Raw genomic sequence first — 12,669 nt, forward strand, 5'->3', positions numbered from 1 at the left:
GTTCATTATATTTTTGAACCTAGCTATTAAAAACATCCACCATTCAACCCAACCCCCCCCCCCCCCTTCACCTGTGTTTACCTATTACCTACCTGGATTTGTCCTGCCCCCTCCTCTCTTCCAGCTTCCTCCTCCCCCTTTACTATCAGGCTGAAGAAAGATCCCAACTCAAAACATCACCCATCCATGTTCTCCAGAGATGTTGCCCGACCTGCTGAGTTACTCCAGCACTTGGTGTCTTCTTTTGCAAACCAACACCTGCCGTTCTTTTTTTTCTATATTCTACATTCTGCTTCATTGTCTTTTTAGTTTTGAGGTACATCGTGGAAAGATGGAAAGAGGAGCACAGAGACTGTGCCGATCAATAATCACCCATATACTCCTTCAATCCCACACAACAGGGACAATTTACAGTGGGTCAAGTAGCCTACAAGCCTGCACATCCCTGGGATGTGGGAGGACACTGAAGAACCCGGAGAAAACCCGCGCAGTCACAGGGAGAACATACAAACTCCACACACAGACAGCATCAGAGGTGAGGATTGAACCCGGGTCTCTGGCACTGTAAGGCAGCAATGCCACCGTGCTGTTTACACTGGATCAGCATAGAGCAACCACAATTAATCCATTTATTTAATAAATAAACTATAAATAAAAATAAATTTGCAAAAAAAAAAATCACCATAGCTTTTATTCAAGTACAGAATTGGCGAGTGGACCGACATATATTGTCAGTGCCTTCATTTAACACTATAATTAAACAGATAAGAGGTTAATGGAAGTGGGAGGTGAAATATTATTCTAAATAACTGCAGCAGCTCCAATGGTGACACAGAGAACAAACTTGAGTCAAGGAACTCTTACACAGACATATTTTTCAGCAAGAAAAAAATTCACAAAATTCGCATTTGGGTTACATGTGGTTCACCTACCGATGGCAAGCTCTTCTTAAATGATGAAGTGAGCATTATTTTTTTGCGAGGGTAGATGGCATTTAAGGGGAGAATAAAGAGATTTAGGAGGGACCACAGGAGCAACTTATTCACTCTGAGGGTAGTGCTTATCTGGAACAAGCTTTTTTGTTTTAATTTCAAAATAGACTTGATTCAGGTAATAAATATATACAACACGTGAACCGTGCGAAAAATTAATCCGACATTTTCGGAGGCTATACAAATTGTTCAATCCTCCCACATCTCAAAAGACCTGCGGGTTTGTAGGTTAATTGGCCCTCTGTAAATTGAACCTGGTGTGTAGGGAGTGGGTGAGAAAGTGGGATAACATGGAACTAGTGTGAACGGGTGATCGATGGTCGGCCTGGACTCAGTGGGCCGAAGGGCCTGTTTCCATGTTGTATCTCTAAACTAATGTGCAGTTCCCTCTCTTGGTCCTGGGAACAATGCCTACATTAAAATAGATTAATTTTCCTGGCAGTAGAGCTAAACAATAGAATTGACAATGACCTTTGAGTACATTGCCAGCCTGTGTACCACTTGCTCTCCTCGTAATGAATCATTGCAACACAATTTCCCTCGCTCCCAGGGCTCACGAAATGTTCTCAGGAGTTGGGCTCACTCTGCAGAAGGCGTCACACAGCTGCACCAGAATCCCTCCCGCGTAGACTTTAGAGATACAGCGCGGAAACAGGCTTTTCGGCCCACCGAGTCCACGCTAACCAGCGATCACCCCGTACACTAACACTATCACACACTCCTCGTCTTCTGTACTGCCTATTGTGCCTCCTGGCATGTACAGCAGCAACGAAGATCATCCACTTCTGTCTGTTCTGTGCTAGCTTCTGGACACTATCCCAGGTCAGGTCCACTGTTTTCCTTTTCCCTTCCGGTGTCCAGTGCATGGCTATTCTTGGGATGGTGTCTGGTTCCTAGTATCTGTCGATAGCCCTGGAAGTCCATCGCACCCAGTAGTGTTGATTCCTTCAGTTGCTGTTTCCGTAACATATTTGTTTTACGAGACAGGGTTGTTAGCCCTGTGCTCAACCCCCAACCTGGAGGACCAGTGGATCGCTCTTTGTCTCGCCTCTACCCTTCGACCTCTCTAGCATGGGAGACCCTAACAGGAGACGAATCTCCCGCTGGCATAGCTCTAGGGGTCACTGAGACACACAAGCTCCCCGACCACGACAAGGTTGCAATCCAACGGGTATTATCCTACACACTAGTGGCAATTTACAAATTACAATGAACCTACAAACTTGTATGTCTTTGCAGTGTGGGAGGAAACCAAAGCACTCAGAGAAAACCCACGCGGTCACAGAGAGAACCTGCAAACTCCACACAACAGCTCTACCCTTCAAAGAAGTGGCCGAATCCAGACTGAAGGTGTGGATAATGATGGGAACCAGACGCAAACACTTGGCTTACCCTGACCCGGGCAATGGGACAACCAGAGGCCAGCCAAGGACCAGCAGTCCTTGCATCATTCCATCAGAGGCTCATATGGAATGCCCCCGGCACAAATCCCACAGCGGTCAACATGCCCTTTGCTGTCCTAATCCACTCAAAGCCTTTCAGGAACAAAATGGATTCCAGAACAAAAGGGTCATTGGTAGAACTGCTGCCTCACTGCACCAGAGACCAGGGTTTGAAGTGTCATCACCAGAACTTCTCACCACATCCTAATGGTTTGCTCAACTGTATCCACCCAACACTACCCAGGCTTTGTCCTGCCCCTCGTCTCTTCCAGCTTTCTCTCCCCTCTCCACAATCAGTCTGAAGAAGGATCCCGACCGGAAACATTATCTACCCATGTTCTCCAGAGATGCTGCCTGACCCACGGAGTTACTCTTTGTCTTTTTTTGTAAAGCCAGCATCTGCAGTTCCATGTGTCTTCAGATATATTCAGATTAGTTTAGTGTAGAGATACAGCATGCACCCTTCAGCCCACCAAGTCCATGCCGACCACCAACCACCCTTTCGTACTAGGATCTATGTTACCCCACACATCGTATACATTGGGGGTAATTTACAGAGACTTTGGGATGTGGGAGGAAACCGGTGGTCACAGTGAGAAGGTGCCAACTCCACAGATAGACAGCACCCGAGGTCAGGATCGAACCCGAGCCTCTGGTGCCATGAGGCAGCAGCTCTACCAGCTGCGCCACTGCGTTTAATACAGCTTTGTCAATGCAGTTGCCTTTCCAGCTTCCTGCAGCTCCTTATCTTTCACGAACTGCTCAGTTCCAGGTATATTCGGCACCTAACATTGTCCTTTTGCGAGCAAAGGTTTGTGTGTGTGCCACAACAACATATTCCCAGGTGGTTCTTTGTGCAGCTTACCTTCCTTATTTAGTAACCGGAGTAGACCAGGTGAGATCGGAATAATCGGATAATCAAAGCCGGCTGGAAAGGATCTTAAAAAGGATTTGCCAGAGATAGGTAGGCAAGGTTTCAACAAACCCATGGGATGAACTGTCCTCTCATCAGCTAGAGTGTGGTCATGACCTCCCACCCACCTCACTGGAGAGCTTTGATCTATCTTTCATTGCATTTTGCTTTACACTAAGTGTTGTACTCCTTATCCTGTAACTGTACACAGTGGACGGCTTGGTTGCAATCATGTATAGTCTTTTGTTTGACTTGACAGCACATGAACAAAAGCTTTTCACTGTACCTCGGCATACGTGACAAGACTAAACTAAACTGGATGCCTACTCACTGTGATCCTGGCCTCCAAACCTGCTACAGCCAAAATATGCCTCACTCCCTTTCACATGGAGGGTGGCAGGTAAGTGGAACGAGCTGCCAGAGGAAGCAATTGAGGCAGGTACCATAACAGCATTTAAAAGACATTCGAACATGTACATGGATGGGAAAGGTTTAGAGGGACATGGGCCAAATACGAGCATGTGGGATCAGTGTAGAAGGGGCATCTTGGTTGGAATGGATAAGTTGGGCTCAATGCCCTGTTTCTGTGTTGCATGACTCTATAGATGGGCGACCTTTTAGGTCGAGACCCTTCTTCGCATTGATCAGTCAAAGGTTCCACCCAAAATGTCACTGAATGACTATGACTATGAGTCTATGTCTCTATGACTGTATGAGTCTATGACTCTATGAGTCTATGTCTCTATGACTATGAGTCTATGACTCAATGCCTCTATGCCTCATCCACAAATTAAACCCCATGTTTATTGTAAAACAATGTATGGTGCACTGTTGGCAAATCTGAAACCCCCTCCAAATGCCTGGATTAGGGGGTATTAGTTATAAGGACATTGGACATTGGACAGACTTGGATTGTTTTCTCTGGAACGTTGGAGGTTGCGGAGAGACTTGATAGAAGTTTATAAAATTAGAAGGCATAGAATCTTTTCTCTAGGGTGGAAATGTCAGGAACTAGAGGACTTAGCTTTAAGGTGAGAGGGATGAACTTTAAAGAAGATGTGCGGGGGAAGTTTTGTTTTGTTCTGTTTTCTTTGACCCAAAGTCTTAGGCCGCGGCTAGGGCCTGGGTCGGCGCTACAGAGGCGTCCGGAGAGGACTCGGTAGCGACAGTGGAGGGGTCGGTGCGGCGGCTGATGTTGGCGCCAACCGATGGACGAGGCCTGACACGTGGAGAGTGGACGTCACTGCTAAAGGAAGGAACAAAGGAGGAACCGGCGTGGGGGGGGGGGAGGATTTGTAACTTTGTAAGCGCCCTTTATGGGTGACCATTCGCAGACCTTGGTAAGGCATGAAAGCAAAGAATCGCACTGTGATTTGTCACATGTGACAATAAAGTATTCAATTCAATTCAATTCTAAAGCTGCATTACGACTTCCTGACTCCACTACTGAATGGCCAGAACAATGAAAACAAGCATACTTTCTTTACCTCTCTATCGACTTTCAGAAATGTGGTTACCTGGTATTACTGAATATTAATTTATTGTACTGTTGATTATTTATTTGTGTGTTATTTTGTTAATGGGCCTGTAAAGATGCAGTAAGTAGGATTTTCACTATACCTCGGTACATGTGATAACAAAGAACCATTGAACTTCGAGCTGGAAGGGTTGACACAATGTACATTGTAGAGACCTGTGCTTGTATTTGCTGGGAGTTCACTCCACATCCAATAACCTTGGGCCAAACGGGACTAGTTTAGATGGGACATCTTGGTTGACATGGACAAGTTGGGCCGAAGAGCCCGTTTCCATGCTGTATGACTCTATCTCATCCCACTCAATACTGCACTCGCCCCAACAACACGACAGAAGTGAGAGGATCTTACTTGCATCAGCTTAACAGGCCCCTAAACACAACACACACAGGCAATACATAATAAACAATTCAAAAAATATCAATAAGTGAATAATCACAACAGGAGCGCACAAAGTCATAGCCCCTAGTGCATTTAATGACATTTATGAGGGCCATAGATTTCATAGCTGAGGCTAATGTGCAGTTTTCAAGAACTTTAGTTTAGTTAAGCTTATTGTCATGTGCACCGAGTGAAAAGCGTGCGAACCAGTGAGCAGAAAGACAACACATGATACCATTCGAGCCGCCCACAGTGTGCAGATGCGTGATAAAAGGAATAATGTTTAGTGCAATATAAAGTTAAGTAAAGTCCGATTAAAGATAGTCCAAGGACTTCCAATGAGGTAGATAGTAGCTCAGGACCGCTCTCTAGTTATTGATAGGCTGATATCAGCCTGATGGTTGTTGGGAAGAAGCTGTTCCTGAACTAGGTGGTCATGGTTTTCAGGCTCCTGTGCCTTCTTCCAGACGATAAAAGGCACATCACTTCAATGGTTACAGGAAATGCTACTGAAAACTAGGCACGGTAAGTTGCAATCTCAACCTTTGCACCAGGATAGCAATATAGAACATTCCACAGAACTTCAAACAAACAAACCCCACATCCAATCAGTGAGGAAAGCTAAAATCAGTATTATTTTCATATCTATTAAAGTATGATCTTTTGCCTTGCCAGATGTTATCACATGATCTACAAGCCACCCTTTGATGCACAATTGGTATTATTAGTGTTGCAAGGCAAGGCATGCCTTCCACCACAAGAACAAGAACTCAAATTGCACTGCACCTTAATTGGTACGTGACAATAAATTGACCTTGAAACACCCTCTCTTTCCTTGAAGCCATGTTTAGACTTTAAAGATACAGCACGGAAACTATCCCTTCGGCACACAGAGTCTGCGCCTACCAGCGATCACCCCATACACTAGCATTATCGTACACGTTAGGGACAATTTACAACACACCGAAGTCCATTAGCCTACAAACCTGTACTTCTTTAGAGTGTGGAATGAAACCGGACCACCCAGGAAAAAATCCATACAGTCACAACGAGAACATAAAAAAACTCCATAATGACAGCACCCCTAGTCAGGATTGAACCCGGGACTCTGGCGTTGTGATGCAGCATATCTACCGCTCACCACTGTGCTGCCCCTTGTGGGAATCATCACTGCAATTTTACAGCACTCAGATTGCTTTAACCTTTATACAAAGCAGAAGATATTATTTTGTAAGAGTTTAGAAATACAACGTGGAAATAGGCCCTTTGGCCCACTGAGTCAATACCAACCATCAATCACTAGTTCTATGTTATCCCAGTTTGCATCCCACACTAGGGGCAATTTACAGAAGCCAATCAACCTACAATCCTGCACGTCTTTGGAATAATTAGCAAATAAACACAGAGGTATCTCCGCACAGAGGAAGATGATCTACACTTCACGCTGCCCCGGCAAGGCATCATGGCCATCAATGACAAGTCTCATCCCAGTCACTTCCTCATCTCCCCTCTCCCATCAGGCAAGAGGTACAGAAGAGGTAAAATACACACCTCCAGATTCCGGAACAGTTTTTTTCTAGCTCTTATCAGACGACTGAACCATCCTATCACCGGCTGTTTCTGTACTGCACTGTTTTATGTTCTTATTGAGTGTTTTGCCAACTACCTGGCATTATCAAGTTATGATTACTTGTAATATTACTTTTTTTTTAAAATATATCCTTTGAGTTGGCCATGTGATTTCAAAGTATTGCCAGTGTGAGGCATCTGGAATGTAGGCATGGAAACAGTGTGATTATTCATATTCATAACCATAACTGAAGACTATTATATGCATGTCAAAACAAAGAGAGCATTATGTACTCCCATACATACTGGGCATTGCAACCTCTGCGAACAGCATGAGTTAAACCAAGAAATATTACTCCAGCACATGGCAATGTCTTAGTCATGACATTGGATTGTTCCTTTCTGGAAAGACATTGTTTGAAACTCCCATATGCATATGCAATCACAACATAATTCCACTGGGCATCGGAACAGCTAATATTCAGAGCTCTAAAAAGTCGCAAGGTCATTTCTTATTCAAATTGTTAGAACCAGTACGCAAGGACAGGAAAGGAGGAATTTCCCACATACTTTTTATTCATTTGTTGACTTTACCACTGGGAATGCTTGTTATTATTAGCGATATTATGAATGTTCCCATCTATGCAGCAGTCCCTTTGGCCCAGTTTGTCCATGCCAACCAAAATGCCCCATCTAGGTTAGTAGCATTTGCCTGTGTTTGCCTCAACAGCACAGAAAAAGGCCCTTCTGCCCAACTTGCCCATGTCAACCAGGATGTCCCATCTGCATTAGCCTCATCCACCCACTGTTGACCCATATCTTTCAAAATCTTTCCAATCCATGTACCCGTCCAGTGTCTTTGTTATAGTACCTGCCTCAACTACCTGCTGACGAAGGAGTCCAACGGTACCGGAACGGTGCACCTAGGCTGCCGAGGGGCCGAGAACGCAACCCACCAAGTTGGCCTCGGAAGTCAGCTATGGGAACGAATCTTCCAGCTCTGGCCGGACCGCAGTTCCAGAGCCTCTGCCTCAGGGTGGCAAATCCAACCCACCGATCGGCTATGGAAGTCTCAATGAGGTTGAGATTGGCCGCCTCACCCGGACTAGGCGTCTTATTTTTGGGGGGGGGTTTTGGGAGTGATTTCAAGTGCCCTCCTAATATTGTCCCGATTAGAGGAGGTGCCAGACCACCAGTTGCCAGAAAACCAGTGGTACATCTGTATACGGATGTGTGCGTGCGAGGAAGGTAGGCAGTTGAACGAACAAGTCAGTGTGCCATTCAGCACCTCCACATCTGAGCATTTCTAAAGTTTGAGTTTAGTTTATGGTCCTGTGTTCCGATGTACACCTTTTGTTGCATGCTAACCACTCAGTGGAAAGACAATACATGATTAGCATTAAGCCACCCACGGTACAGATACATGATATAGGGAATAACGTGAAGTAGATAGTAGGTCAGGATGGGAGGTTCGCTAATAGTTGGCAGGGTAGTCCAGTTGCCTGATACAGCTGAGAAGAAACTGTCCCTTATACCTGTCCTTACAGCTTACACAAGTATTTTTAAGTTATCCTATTTTGCATGGAAAACAAAGATTCTGGAATTACAATAGTGCAGCGCTCACCACACCCTTTTCCCTAAGAGGGAAAACAATAGCCCATTACAGAATGCCAAACGGCAAACAATGCAACTCCGAACATTGTCCTGACAAATCTCCCTCTCATGGAAGCAGATCAATGAAGTATTAAAAATAGAATATAACACAATCAGCATTCATCCTCAACTTCCTTGACTTCTGCAATTTAATTTTTTGGACCAGAAGGTAGAGTATAGAACAGTACAGGGGAGGTAGGTCGTTGAGGCAGGAACTGTTGTAATGTTTAAGAGGTATTTGGTCAAGTACATGGATAGGATAGATTTAGAGGGATATGGGACAAACGCAGGCAGGTGGGATTAGTGTAGGCTGGGCATGTTGGTCAGTATGGGCAAGTTGGGCCCAAGAACTGTATGACACGATGACAGTAACAGGCACTCTGGCCCACAAAGTTTGTCCCAAACACGATGCCAAAGTAAATTCTCATTTGCCGACACCTGGTCCTTATCCCTCCATTCCCTGCATATCCATGTGCCTACCTAAAAGCCTCTTAAACACCACTATTGTATCTGCCTCCATCGCCACCCCTGGCAGAGCGTTTCAGGCTATTCTTTATGTGAAAAAAACTTGCCCCGCACCTCTCCGTTAAAACTTGCCCTGGGGATAAATGGACTCCATGCATTTACCCTATCAATCCCCCTCATGTTTTTATACACCTCTATAATATCACCCTCAACCTCCTGCACCAAGGAAAAGAATCCTAGCCTGCCCAACCTCTCCCGATTGCTCAAGCCCTCGAGTCCTCGCAATATCCCTGTAAATCTTCTCTGCATCTTTCCTGTTTGTACTGCAACAGGTCCCAAAGCACAAGGCGTGGGTTTTTTTCTCCGATGCCTTTCTCGGCCTCTGGATTCCTTGAAGTGCCTGATGTCAGAACCTTGTCAAGAACAGGCACAGTGGTGGACTTACTGTCCCACAGCGCCAGAGACCCAGGTTCAATCTTGATCTCAGGTGCTGTCCGTACGGAGTTACTACGTTCTTCCCGTGTCCACGTGGGTCTTCCCCGGGTGCTCCGGTTTCCTCCCACACTCCAAAAACATACGGGTTTGTGGATTAATTGGATATGGTAAAGCTTGTAAATTGTCCCTCGTGTGTAGGATAGTGCTAGTGTACAGGGATCACTGGTCGGCGATTAGCGCCTCCCTATAAATTGTTTTTTCTGCAGACAGGAAATGTCATTAGTTACAAAATACGAACAGCTTCAATAATTAAAGGGTAAAAATTATTAATGGCATCACACCCATTTAAAGCTTCTGAATCTTTCTGTCCTTTCTACTGTTTCTTTAAAGATACAGCATGGAAAGCGGCCCTTTGGCCTCACAAGTCCACACTGACCATCAATCACCCATTCACACTAGTTCTATGTGATCCAACTTTCTCATCTACTCCCTACACGCTAGGTGCAATTTACAGAGCGCCAATTAACCTACAACCCACAAGTCTTTGGGATGTGGGAGGGCCTGGAGAAAACCAACACAGTCACCCTCAATTTCTAGCAACTGATGCAAATTGTCCTGTAGCACCAGAACTAATTAAGCATGGCTTTGTACTGAATTTTGCTTGTGTGTTTATGAAGTCGCAATAAACTAAAATCAAGAATGCACATCGACTTTATCAAACTTTGAGGAGTTAAAAGAAAAAGCTCTGAAATGTTGTTAGTGTTTCACAATGCAACAAATTAGCCTCCTTTTCAACTGGGGCCAATTGGCAACAGACCGATTGATACAGTGAGCTGTGCGGGCTTACACATCAATAACTGGATCAACGACTTTCATACCAAGTCAGGACATGTCCCGCAGTGGGAACATTGCTTGTTCATGCCATTAATCTGGAACAAGTCAAACTTAAATCTTAGTTAAAGTCGGCCATTGTCTAATAACAATGGGAGTATTATACATTAATCAAGTGTGATCCGATGGAGATGTACAAAATCATGACCTTTCTTTCTGTCTCAGTTGGTCTGCCTAGGCCTATGGGATCTCCTGGTTGCTAACCATTTTACCTCCCCTTCCCACACTGACATTTCTGTCCTGGGCCTCCTCCACTGTCAGAGTGAGGCCACACACAAGCTGGAGGAACAGCATCTCAAATTCCACTTGGTTGGCTTACAACCTAACGGTATAAACATTGAATTCTCCGAATGTAATAAAACGGAACAGCAGATGCTGGTTGAAACCAAAGATAGACACAAAGTGCAGACTGAAAACATGGACAGGCAACATTTCAGATCGGGACCTTTCTTCAGACGGATTGTTGGCAGGGGTGGGGGGTATTTGGATTCTACAGAAATTCATTCAAACATTCATTATTACTCAGCTTGAAGCAGCTGGATTGCCAAAGCTGGTGGGAAGACCAGTAGCAACATGTCAAATCCCACAAGCATTTATAAATAGTGTACAGATCTGAGGCAGATGGAGACTTCCGTGGACTGCTTCTGCCAGGTATACTGTTTATTGTGTGTTCAAAGTCACTTGAGAAAAGAACGTTTAAATTAAAACTTAAAACAAAACTGCGGAGTTCATGAATTCAACATGATATATTTTAAATAGCACCAATTCACAGTAGTTTGTGAAATATATGTAATAGATTTTGTATTTTAAACTACACCTATGTCCATACCCCTCCATTCTCTGTATATCCATGCACCTATCTATGCTGTAGCATCACTTCCTGACTCTTATACTCAATGCCCTGACCTATGAAAGTAACCATATCATCTGCCTTCTTCACCACACTCTGTCTACTTGTGTTGCCACTTTCAAGGAGTTATGGACTTGGACCCCAAGATCCGGCTCTGTACATTAATGCTGTTAAGGGTGTAGGGTGGAGGTAGATACAACAGTGGCATATCAGAGGGTTTTAACCCACTTAAAAGCCTCTGTTGTATCTGCCTCCACCACCACCCCTGGCAGCACATTCCAGTTACCTACCATCCACTGCGTTAAAAAAAAAACACTTGTTTTGGTGCTGCACAGCTCTGCAACTCTATTCCATCAATGAATTTAGACATGAAAGGTCAAAAAAATGACCGTGTGATAGGTTAGAAGATTGTGAGGGAGTACGTCGTTAGCTTGTGGTGGGAGGGTTCAGTGAGGAAGTGGCCTTGGGCAAGCGGCTGTTTCTGAACCTGGTGAAACAGAACAGCTCCATCCCCTCTGTTGTTGGATTTGTGAATGGCCTTCCATAAGCTTGGGTACAGTCTGATTCACCTCTACCCCATTGACGTCATTGGACTAGTGTGTAGGGAGTGGATGAGAAAGTGGGATAACATTTTAACTGGGATTACTTCCAATTTAATTCCAAGATGGCGCCCAACCCAGGCGACTGTTTGTGTGCTGGTCATAAAAGTGTAACAGCAATGACGCATTATAATCGCTCCACTCTTTTAAATCTCTACTCCTGCTGCAACAATTCTTATTTTAACCATTCTATTCATGTTATTCCCTCTATCACGTATCTGTATGCTGTGAATGACTTGATTGTAATCATGTATAGTCTTTCTGCTGACTGGATGGCATGCAACAAAAGCTTTTCACTGTACCTCAGTACACGTAACAATAAATAAACTAAACTAAATTCAACAGCCTGTGAACATCAGTTAGCCAGTTCAGAAGCTCTATGTTTACACATTTCTACGAGGTCTGGACACCCTGACTCCGATGTAAGAGAATATCTGCACTTCCCACAAAATATGGCTGATTGCGTTATCCTGTTCATTCTTACTACAGTTGCATACTCAGCAACCACCACCCCCCCCCTCCCCCCCACCCTTCTCTACCCTGACCCCCACCTAGACACAGCCAGTTCTCCCACTATCCCCCCCCCCCCCCCCCTTCTTCCACCCTCTGTCCCCTTCCACCGATATCCCTCCCTCCGGCTTTACATTTCACTCCCCCTCTCCTTATCTGACACCCATTTGTCTACTTTTCACCTCCAGCCTTTGTCACTTATTCCACCCATCTGCCAATCACCCTTCCCCCTCACCTGTATCCACCTATCACTTGTGTAGGAAGAATTTGTAGATACTGGTTTATTCCAAAGGTAGACACAAAATGCTGGAGTAGCTCAGTGGGTCAGGCAGCATCTCTGGAGAAAATAAGGAGAGCATCTATGGAGAAAGCTCAGTGGGTCAGGCAGCATCTCTGGAGAAAACGAACAGGTGACGTTTTGCGTCGGAACCCTT

General features: G+C 44.9%; 1 protein-coding gene across 1 annotated transcript in view; it reads right to left on the reverse strand.

Annotated features, from left to right (window-relative positions):
- LOC129698840 (cordon-bleu protein-like 1) overlaps positions 1 to 12,669 on the reverse strand; it is a 102,017-nt gene that overhangs the window by 31,230 nt on the left and 58,118 nt on the right. The gene's annotated exons all lie outside the window — the stretch shown is intronic.

The sequence above is a fragment of the Leucoraja erinacea genome, chromosome 7 (genome assembly GCF_028641065.1).
Source record: "Leucoraja erinacea ecotype New England chromosome 7, Leri_hhj_1, whole genome shotgun sequence".
In the NCBI taxonomy this organism is placed as follows: Eukaryota; Metazoa; Chordata; class Chondrichthyes; order Rajiformes; family Rajidae; genus Leucoraja; species Leucoraja erinaceus.